This window comes from Rhipicephalus microplus, chromosome 2, assembly GCF_043290135.1.
Source record: "Rhipicephalus microplus isolate Deutch F79 chromosome 2, USDA_Rmic, whole genome shotgun sequence".
Taxonomy (NCBI): Eukaryota; Metazoa; Arthropoda; class Arachnida; order Ixodida; family Ixodidae; genus Rhipicephalus; species Rhipicephalus microplus.
Window position 1 is genome coordinate 138917041 of NC_134701.1, and position 10388 is coordinate 138927428.

A 10388-nucleotide genomic window follows, 5' to 3' on the forward strand; every position below is an offset into this window, starting at 1 on the left:
ATTGAAGGACCTTTAAGCTTTGTCTTTCAGAATACAGCGTGAAAGCAAAAGCCACGCACGCACGCACGCACGCACGCACACATACTCACCAACGTAAACACACACGCACATACTATCGCCTTCGCAATCGCTAGCCCGCCTTCGCCATTCGTCCTCCATGGTGTTGCAGCGGTTAAGGGGTTCGGCTGCTAACCCGTAGTACGAGGATTCCAACCCGGCTGCGGCGGTCGCATTTTGGTGGACGCGAAATGATCGAGAGGCCCGTGTACTGTGCGATGTGAGTAAACGTTAAGGAACACCAGATTGTTGAAATTTTTCGAACCCTCCACTGCAGTGTAAATCGTAATTCTGTCATGGTTTTGAGAGGTAAAACACCACACATTATTATTATTAATATTATTGTTATTATTGTTATTATTATTATTATTATTATTATTATTATTATTAATATTATTATTATTATTATTATTATTATTATTATTATTATTATTATTATTATTATTATTATTATTATTATTATTATTATTATTATTATTATTATTATTATTATTATTATTATTATTATTATTATTATTGTTGTTGTTGTGTACTTCTCGGTGTAGATCCTAACTGTGCCCGAACGAAAGGCAAAATGCAAACGCCCTCGACTGCTACATTCATTTTCACCGATGTTAAATATGTGGACATTGCGCTGCTTTCCCACTCACGACCAAAGACGCCACCGCCGACGCCACCGACAACACAAGTTTTGGCAAAACAAGCTGTTTACTGCTTTTAAATTAATACAAAAGTAAAAAATTTCGTCAGCTTCGCACTGGTGGTGCCAGGCCTGAAGAAACAGCCCAGCTTTGTAGCTCCAGTTTTTTTCTATTGAACCCGCAGGTCGCGCGATCAAATCCACGGCCACTGGAGCCACGTTCTTCAGTGAGGCTTGATAAGACAAATGCTTGCGCTAGTTGGTGATTGGGAATCAACATAATTGTACAGCGCAAGGCTACGAGTAGTTACGACGTAACTGCAGAAGAAGTCACAAGGACAGAAAAAGCGCTGACTTCAACTGAAAGTTTATTTGCGAAAACGTTGGAAATGTATACTCGTGACAGAACATCACTGCGCAATCGCTAAACCTATTGCATTACAGTAAGGCAATCATTATCTCATTATATGGATACAACATAACACCTCAGCGCAAATTTACAATCTATTGTGTCAAAGCCGAAAACTCAAATTCTTTTTTAGTCAGAGCAAGCGAAGGCGTGCTGATACATAGATCACTCAGCATTTGCATTTGATTGGCCTCAATAATCTCTCGTGTTAGCTGCTGACGGCGTTTGGCTACAGCAGTGTCCTTTCGAATTCTGGTCTGCAACCACAGTCTCAAAAATTGATACCCAAATGATCTTGCTCAGCTGAGCATACATGGTAATGATGCTCTTTTAAACGCTCATTCGGGCACCGGCCCGTTTGCCCAACATACATCTTGCCGCATGACAACGGGAGCAAATAAGCGACGGCTATAACACATGCTACGAATAGTCTTCTATGTTTGGTTGTGCAGCAGCTGCTTCGTGTGGACTGTGCATTCACCCGTTCGCAGAGTGCTGAAAGCTTTTCCGGAGCAGAGAAAACAACCTTCACATCTACCTTATCACCTATCTTTTTTCAAACTGTGCGAAACTTTATGTAGATATGGAATCACAGCCACGAGCTTGAGCTACTAGCCATGCAGTTCACTGGTGCTTCTCGTTCCTGTTTAATTGTCCTAAGCAACTTTTCCGCCACCGAAACCACCACATGATCTGGGAAACCAGAGCTGATCAGACGATAAGCCTGCTCAACGAAGCTGCTGATTACGGTGTGGCCGCAAGACTTTTGGAGGGCGTTTCTTAATCAATCATTAGCAATCCCTCTCTTTACGAGTTTCGAATGAGCCGACAAGTACGGTAGAAGAGGTTTGCTTCCTCTAGGCTCATATCTCCAGCAAAGGTTATCACTTGACATGTTTAATCTCAAATCTAAAAACCTTAACGAAGCATCCTGCGGAAGCTCATGCCTCAGACGAAGTTAGCCACGCACTCATCGAATACACGTAATATGTTTGAAACGGCAGCTTCAAGGCGAAAACCTTGGAGGCCCATGTATATAGATTTCGGTTCACGTTAAGGAACCCTAGAAGATAAATATTTCCGGAGCCCTCCACTAAGCCACCTTTCATGATTATATCCAGGTTTCCGAACGTTAAACCCCATCAATTATTGTTTCTCTCAATAATTTTTTTCATTATTCTCTTTCTGCTTCTGTGTTTCTTGCATCGTTTTCTGTGTCCACTTCTTTCTACTTCTCTTCTTCTGTTATTTTTTGTTAGTTTTTCTAACTATGAATTTCTTTCTTTTCTTCACTCTACGTTCACTTCCTTTTGTAAACTTTCTCGGCTCTTCTACCTCTCTGTCTCTCTCTGATCTTTTTTCTTTCTCTTTTTTATGTGGCCCCTTCTCGCTTTTTTTTCTTGCAGTGTTAATAAAATTCAACACTCAATCATGCCAAGGAAAAAATAGGAAATTTCATTAGAAGTAAATGTAATGTAAATGTGTAGTGAAATGAGTGGATGAAAAGATAACTTGCCGTGGGCAGAAACAGAGCCTGTGACCTTCGAGCAACGCGTCGATGCTCTACCAACTGTGCTACCACGGCGGCTATCTTCTCGGCCACTTTATAAGGTGTAAACATAGGTCGACGCACTCAATGAGACTCAATCTGACTCAGATCAAGCCACGATTTTGAGTTTGAGTGAGTCCAAGTTAGTGATATTTTAAGTTAGTGAGTTTGAGTTCGAGCGAGTCCGGTTTAAAAGTGTGTATCCGAATAAGTCATACTATAAGGAAAATTATGGTGAGTCGGAATCAGAGTGAGTCCAAAGCACAAGATATATTTCTTGAGTGAGTCGGAGTAAGTTTAATTCAAGCTGGCCGAATTACGGTCCTATCTACTCATCTTGAGCATTACTATAATATTTACGTGGGTTCTTTATACTCGTTTCTACTTACAAGTAATACATTATACTATCGTTTTTGTACCAATTTGTTATTTATTAATTAGAGGGGGGAATTACGTAGGAGGGGGTGCTTTGTACTACCCCTCCACCAGTTCTTTCGAGAGATTTGGATGTATATACCTTGTTTGTTCATCTCTTTCCACAAAATGTCCTTGCTCTTCTGCAACCACTCATAATTGTATTATCATTATTATTACTACTATTTGGTTGGAGTACATATACAGCACGAAGACAGGGGAAATATGAAGGGAACAAGCTGACAACTGCCACCTAGGGGGGCACAACGCCTGCCGGCTCCTTCGGGTAGGAGAGGCATATGGGAAATGAGAAAAGAAAGAAGGGGAGAGAAGCGGAAAGTTTGAAAAAAGTGGAAAACACGCGCACACGCAAAAAAACATACTCATATGAGAAGTGTCGATAAACGTAATGTTCGCACATTCCACTGCAGCGCGAAGGGGCGAGGCTTTCGGCTATTCGTAATGTTTTCCACTGAAGGCGGGGCCTTAGTATAAGCTGGGTCCAATGCTTTGCGAGAAGCAATCTTTTCAGACTGCCTGGGTCGTTTTCTGTGGAAGCGCCGACCACGATGTTGCCGAGAGGTAGAAGTTTCGCTTCTGATCTTCCCTCTGACGTACTTTTTTAGTACTACACTTTGAAAGTGTAGGTACATCAGTATTGCCTCCCACAGTGGGTGGACGCGTACTGCGGTAGAGAGTCTTCTCTCCGGATCTTTGGCTTTTTTTTATCAGAAGCTTCAATTTTTTCCTCAGGGTGGGACATTCTTTGTCTTTTGCCAAGGGCTCCCGTTACAGTTAGGGCACCGAGATGTTGAGCTGTCACGAAATTTGACGTTGTGCTTTCCCCCACAATTCCGATTATTATGTGCAAATATCTAAGCTTCAGGCATTTGACCTCTGCACATATTCAAGCTTCAGGCATTTACTACGCTGTAATGGCCTTGGGACAAATGGCTGAACTTGGTGTCGCACTAAACCAACCTTTATGTAAGTAGGAAGTTTTTCACATTCGAAAACATCTTCATACACTTTGACGAGTCTAGTCTGCAGACGCTGGTGATTTCGCATGGAGGCTTGCAAACGACAAGGCTCTTCAAAACGTGATCTTGAAGTTCTAATTCGACGTCAGATAGAGCACCAGCTGTTACATTTGCGCCCAGGGATAAAAATGCCCGCGTGTTGACACCACATAAATGCAATAGAACAAGTAGGGTTTGCACCGCCTCCTGATCTGTTGTGTCAACAGCTATGATATCCTTCCACAAGTTGACGCGGATCTCTTGAAGAAGACCAGGCGCCAAGTTGAGGAGAAAGTTATGTAGCTTCTGCTTGGAGATAGCATTGAGGCTTACCATCACGTCAACAGGCACTTTGGCTACAGTCGGGATCTCGATGTTGTTGTATATCAGAGTGTCCTCACTTGAGGACGATGTGGAAGACTTCCATCTTGGACGACGATGCTTAGCAGGGATGAAGGCTTGTGAGTCATTCGATGTACCTTCAGACTCGGAATCGGGAGCTCCCGATGCCACTGAAGAGCTCAGGAGCTTTCTTGAGCTGGGAAGTCGGTCCCTGCTGCAAGATGCTTCAACTATCAAGTATTCCATAGCAAGCTTCACCGGAAAGGCACCCCGGCAAAGCAGAACTTGAGCGCCAGTAGAGACAGTGCTGTCTGTTTCTGAAGCACAGATAAGCAGAAAATACAAGAAGCTTGAGCATTAACAGGAATACCAGCCGAAGCGTGAAAACTTCGTCATTGTCATCAATGAATGAATATCAAGAGACACCAAGGTGAGAGCCTATTACGTGAGATATTGGAACCAAATAGCATTCACGCCACGATCTAAAAGGTAATTGTAGAGTTACGGACTCATCAGTCCAGTCAGTCAGGCTCACTCAGACTCAGATCGAGCCATGTGTCTGAGTGAGTTTGGGAAACTAATGTTTTGATGAGTTTCAGCCCGAGAAAGTCAGGCTCCAAAAAATTTTGTTGAGTCTTAGTCCGAGTGAGTTTTAAGCGCAAAATATATTTCTTGGGTGAGTCTGAGTGAGCTCCACAATTTGCGCAGACCTATGGGTATATATGTACATTAAGAGTGCCCACGAAACACAAGAAAAGCTAAAAAAAACTTCTAGTAAATGTCCAAAAAGGATAGTCCAAAAGTATAGAAGAAGTCTTGTTGAGATGTTATTTAAACCTTAGCAGCTTGAAAAGCTCCTGTGGCTGTGCTAACGCTACGTTATTATACGGCTAAAAAAACTTCTAGCAAGAATTCTAGAAATCGTCTTTCAAGATTTTTTAAAGAACTTTTGTAAACGTTTGCTGTACGTATACTATTATAAGCCTAGTAAGCTTCTTGCCAAGATTCTAAAAAGACGTTTCCTAGATCTTCTAACCCCTTTTTTAAACATTCGCTTTTCATGCTAACCAGCTTGTTGAGCATTTCCCGTGGTTAATTTGTTCCATCATGTGAGCATTTTACAATCGGTGCATTTACTTCTTCACTGTTGAGAGTGACAAATAGGGACACCAACATGGTTTGGCATCACATTATTGCTGTCACAATTCTAATCAGCAAAATTAGTGTCATATTTGTTGAAAAAATCAGTGAGTGCCGTCTACCATTACGATAATCTGTTTTGCTTGGAAACAAGGCGGGCTTTTACATGTCAACTCATTATTGTTTCTGGTGTTGCTTGGAATGCATAATACTGAACATCCAAAAGTAAATGCATACTTTAAACAAATCTTGTTGCATACTTGTAACCTTTATTATACATAACAATGACTGCACATTTTGTCCCAAAACTTGCATGCTTTATAGTAACTATAATTATACAAAGCGATTGAGGGGCTGGTTAGATACTCGGTCCGGGAACCTGCACACATACAAGCTTTGAGCAGACTGCTATCAGTGCAACGAAATTTAGCAGGCTAGCTTAGCAAACACATTGGCCTATATGAAAGTATAAAATTTGTTACAGCCAAAAAGTAGCAGTCAAACAATTGATTTTTTCTCACCCAGTGCGCTTAAATTTAGGTATATTAGAACCATGAGTATTCGAAATTAATGGATTTCACCACAAATCTGTGTTTAACAATCAAATTGTGATTTTGGCAACGCCCCGAAAAGACACAGTGAAGTAAAAAAGGCTACAGTATTCCAGAATTCCTTGTATCAGTCGTCATTAGCAATGTTAAACTTGGTTAGGTATCGCTGTAATATATCACACAAGGCTTGCCATTGGTAAAGTTAGGTATGATTAAGTATGATAGTAGAAAATCACCTGATTACATTTTCAGCATTAAACTCGAGAAGACAATAAAATAAGGTTATAAAAACATTAAAACAAAATATTCAGTTAAATTATACAGTGAAAATATAATAATTGATCTGCTATAGCCTTATTGCAATGCAAAAAGTTCAATTTTAAGTGACTAACTGCAGAATATATACACAAATATTAAACATGACATAAAACCTTAGAAAGCAGCACTGACACATTCAGAGACGTGCTTTGTGCTTGTAATAAAATTCAGCCCTAAGAATAGAAAACTGCCTTTGGGGATAAGGTATGTGTCCAGGGGGACGCAAAGTAAGAGAAAAGTGCTGTCAGCTGCCCAATCAACTAAGAATACCAAAACTTTGGTCCCTACAATTAGTGGGTATGTTTCCATAGAACAGTCTGTGGCAGTCGTGTTTCTAGATACTCCCACTTGGAAAAATTTTTCGGGCATGTCTATGCCCTCAGATAATTCACTCAGAAGTTTATGGTTCTTTTAATGATTACGCATGCAAGGCAGTGAGGATCATCAATACATTATTCCCGGGTGGGACGAGCTGTCAGTGCTTGCTATCACCAGCCGGTAGTAAAAAGGTAACCATTATAATGCTTGTGTATGGCTTCGACCCATAGTCAGAATATATGCGGCACTTAAGGGCTGTGGCCCCTGGTAGCTGTGTGTTAGTGCTCACTGTTCTGCATGCATAATGATACAAGTCACAACTATAGTTTCCAGCAGGATATCTGAGCACGGGCATGCCAGAATTTTTTGGACCTATGTAGAAATGTGACGGGCTCAAATTTTTAATACGTGCATGGCTGCCTGCTGCAGTTACTAATCAGTTCATTATTGAATCTTATTAAGGGGCACGGCTGACTGTGATAATTATTGTTGCACATTGTGTTCCCCTGAACACTTAGCTATCTGAAAAGGTGGCTTTTACACACACAACTTACAGCACTAACTTTTTAAAGAAAAACAATAGGCTTAATATTCAGCCACCTGAACATGCGAGCTACTTGAATACAGCAACCAGGTGGCTCAGTGAATTTCCCTTTCCATTGGAAACAGAAGCCATGCGCAGCTGCTGTACATTCAGTAGCCAACTTTCCCATGAGCCACCATTGATGACAGGCTTGTCTGGAATTCTTTCACACTCAGTTCGTATGAACTGCATGCATAGGCTGCGATGGAAACACCGAAAAAAAACAATTTAATGCCATGAGTAACATGTGTCTCTCAGAAAACTGAATTTCTCAGTATATTTAAAATGATTTTGAACAATGTGTCTTGAAACAAGCAGGATGTACACAAACTAGAGATGTTACATGCATACTTTTTTGATGTTTTTGACGAACACAGTCGCACCCTTATGAAAGAAAATGCAACTTCCACATTGCAGATGTGTCAAAACCATATTTAAGTTGCGCTCGTCCATAGTTCTAGTGAAAGCGAATTCAATACCACAACACATACATGATAGTATGCACTTTCATCAAGTATCCATTGCAGGTAACCTATAATATTGAACATGAATTTGATTTCAAATACAGCTAATGTAGCTATTTCCAGGCTGCTCACACTAGGACGAATAAACATATAATTTAAGAAATTGGTGTCACTAAATTACTATTGTGTGCTGCCAAATTATGGTCATCAGTTTCAATGATTCTGTTTGGCTAAAATGGCAGTACCCCTCACTCAAGCATCACAGGCTGTCTAAAAAAAACATACGAGGCACCCACCTTGAAGCGCACACCATCCCAATAAAGCATGCAAGCTTCTGCAACAATCTCCGGGAACCAGAATCTTGGAAGCTATTCACCGTGATTTAGCAATAAAATTTGATAAAACTGATCTCAGAATTCGTATAATTCCTTCAGGGCCAATGGTTTGAATACTTGCCGTCTATATTATTCTCAAATAAATACGGTGTCCACTTTTACATTTTTGACAGCAATACATGCATAATTTATGCATACTTATTAATATTTATAAAATTATCGCGAGTTTTGAGTGAAAAATAAAATATTCAGTCTGAACATACCACAAATTCCGTCAACATCTGTGGCAGATGCCTAGAAAGTTTACTTTGTCTAATATACTGTTAAGCTTGTTTATGATCAGAAAATTTCATTGGAGGTGGTGCTATCAGCTATTTTTAATGTTTGTACATGTAAAAGTGTTTAGCAAAGTTTCAACACCAAGGTTGGGCGAGGTGCATAAAATATTTATTAAACCAAAACAAAATACAAACATAGTGAAAACAAGCAAAGTAAAATCAATGGTGCTTGAACGCGTAGACTAATGACTGAATTAGGTCTCGCACAGTAAAGTACAACAATTTGGCCACATTTAGCCATGAAATATTCGGTCTAAAATACAATTCGGAATAAAGGAATGGCTTAAAATGCACGGATTCAGGCCGCATGAGGCAACCAATGTTGCTGGTGTATACCGAAATTTGGAATTTTACGAAATCAGCTGCATGAACACTTAAGTGTAAGTGCAACCTTTGCGAGCCCTACCTAAGACGATGCAACACGCTGCACACGAACACGCACCAGCTCGAGTATCACGGTAGTTTGTAAAGATGCGTGCCGGCGCGGATCCACACACCGGCATACATTCGTGCATTCGCAAGGAAAAAACTTCTCTAGTAGTCATGACGTACAACGATACTGTAGCTGTTTAAAATGGGACGTACAGCAGATGAAACTGATTGATTGATTGATTTGTGGGGTTTAACGTCCCAGAACCACCATTTGATTATGAGAGACGCCGTAGTGGAGGGCTCCGGAAATTTTGACCACCTGGGGTTCTTTAACGTGCACCCAAATCTGAGTACACGGGCCTACAACATTTCCGCCTCCACCGGAAATGCAGCCGCCGCAGCCGGGAATCGAACCCGCGACCGGCGGGTCAGCAGCCGAGTACCTTAGCCACTAGACCACCGCGGCGGGGCCAGATGAAACTGCCTTAGACACGTTAACTTCAAGAGTGCACAATATGAACAGGCATCAACGCCTACAGCTAACAAACGCCCCAGAATAATTAAACAAAAATAGCAGTCACTCGCGAGCAGGGCCCCCCTCCAACAGCACTGCCAACAGAGGTGGACAGCCGCCACAACTCTGCTCCCATTTGCCGCCGAATTCGCGCTACGCGTGCATGCTTCTCACTCCACACAAAAGAAAAAACTTGTCCACGCTTAACTTCGCACAACTTTGCCTTTACACTGCTGAAGTACTGCAGAAACGCTGGCTCCCCACGTAAACAAAAGCTCGCTTACCGTGGACATGGTAGGAAAAACATGGTGAACGCAGTAATAACAAAGCGCCGACAGCAGCAGTGTGGTACATACCTGGCGAGTGCTCCACAATTTGAACCCACACGTCTTCACTTGAGTATAGCGCATCTTTGTAATCAGCAGCACTGGCAGAACACGATACATGAACACAAAGCGCAAGCACACTTTTAAAACACGAGAAAAATCGACTCAAACCCGCTCCTTCGACAGGCAACTGATCAGCGGGTAAACACGTACAGACAAGTTAAAATTGTTCTAGCCGCGCAGGCGCACACCGCATTTGCGCATTTTAATTTCTGAATGCTGACCAAGGAGTTTCTATACGATGTCTTCTGGTAGAGGTGTACTAGAACAAAGGTCTAGTACACTCTACTTCTGGTGTGGAGGTGCACCCCGATGAGTGACGTTAGTCGCCGCCATATTGGAAAAGGAAAAACTCGGGCGCAGACGACAAAAAGCGCTTCGTAGCTCCGCCTGGCTCCGCCTAGCTCCGCCCTGCTCCGCCCTCACAGTGACCTTTGGAGACTGTGACATGCTTTTGTAAAGCAGTTAATGATTTTGGAAGGCCATGGTTACTTCGCGCGTTGCTTATGGCTGCACAAATTGCATTAAAAAGAGGCCTGGGATCACTTTTCACGTGTAAGTATTCTCGCTTTGTTCGCTGACGATCCCCTGTTTTTTTTTTCGGTTATGCTCTTAAACTGGAAACAATATGAAAGGAGG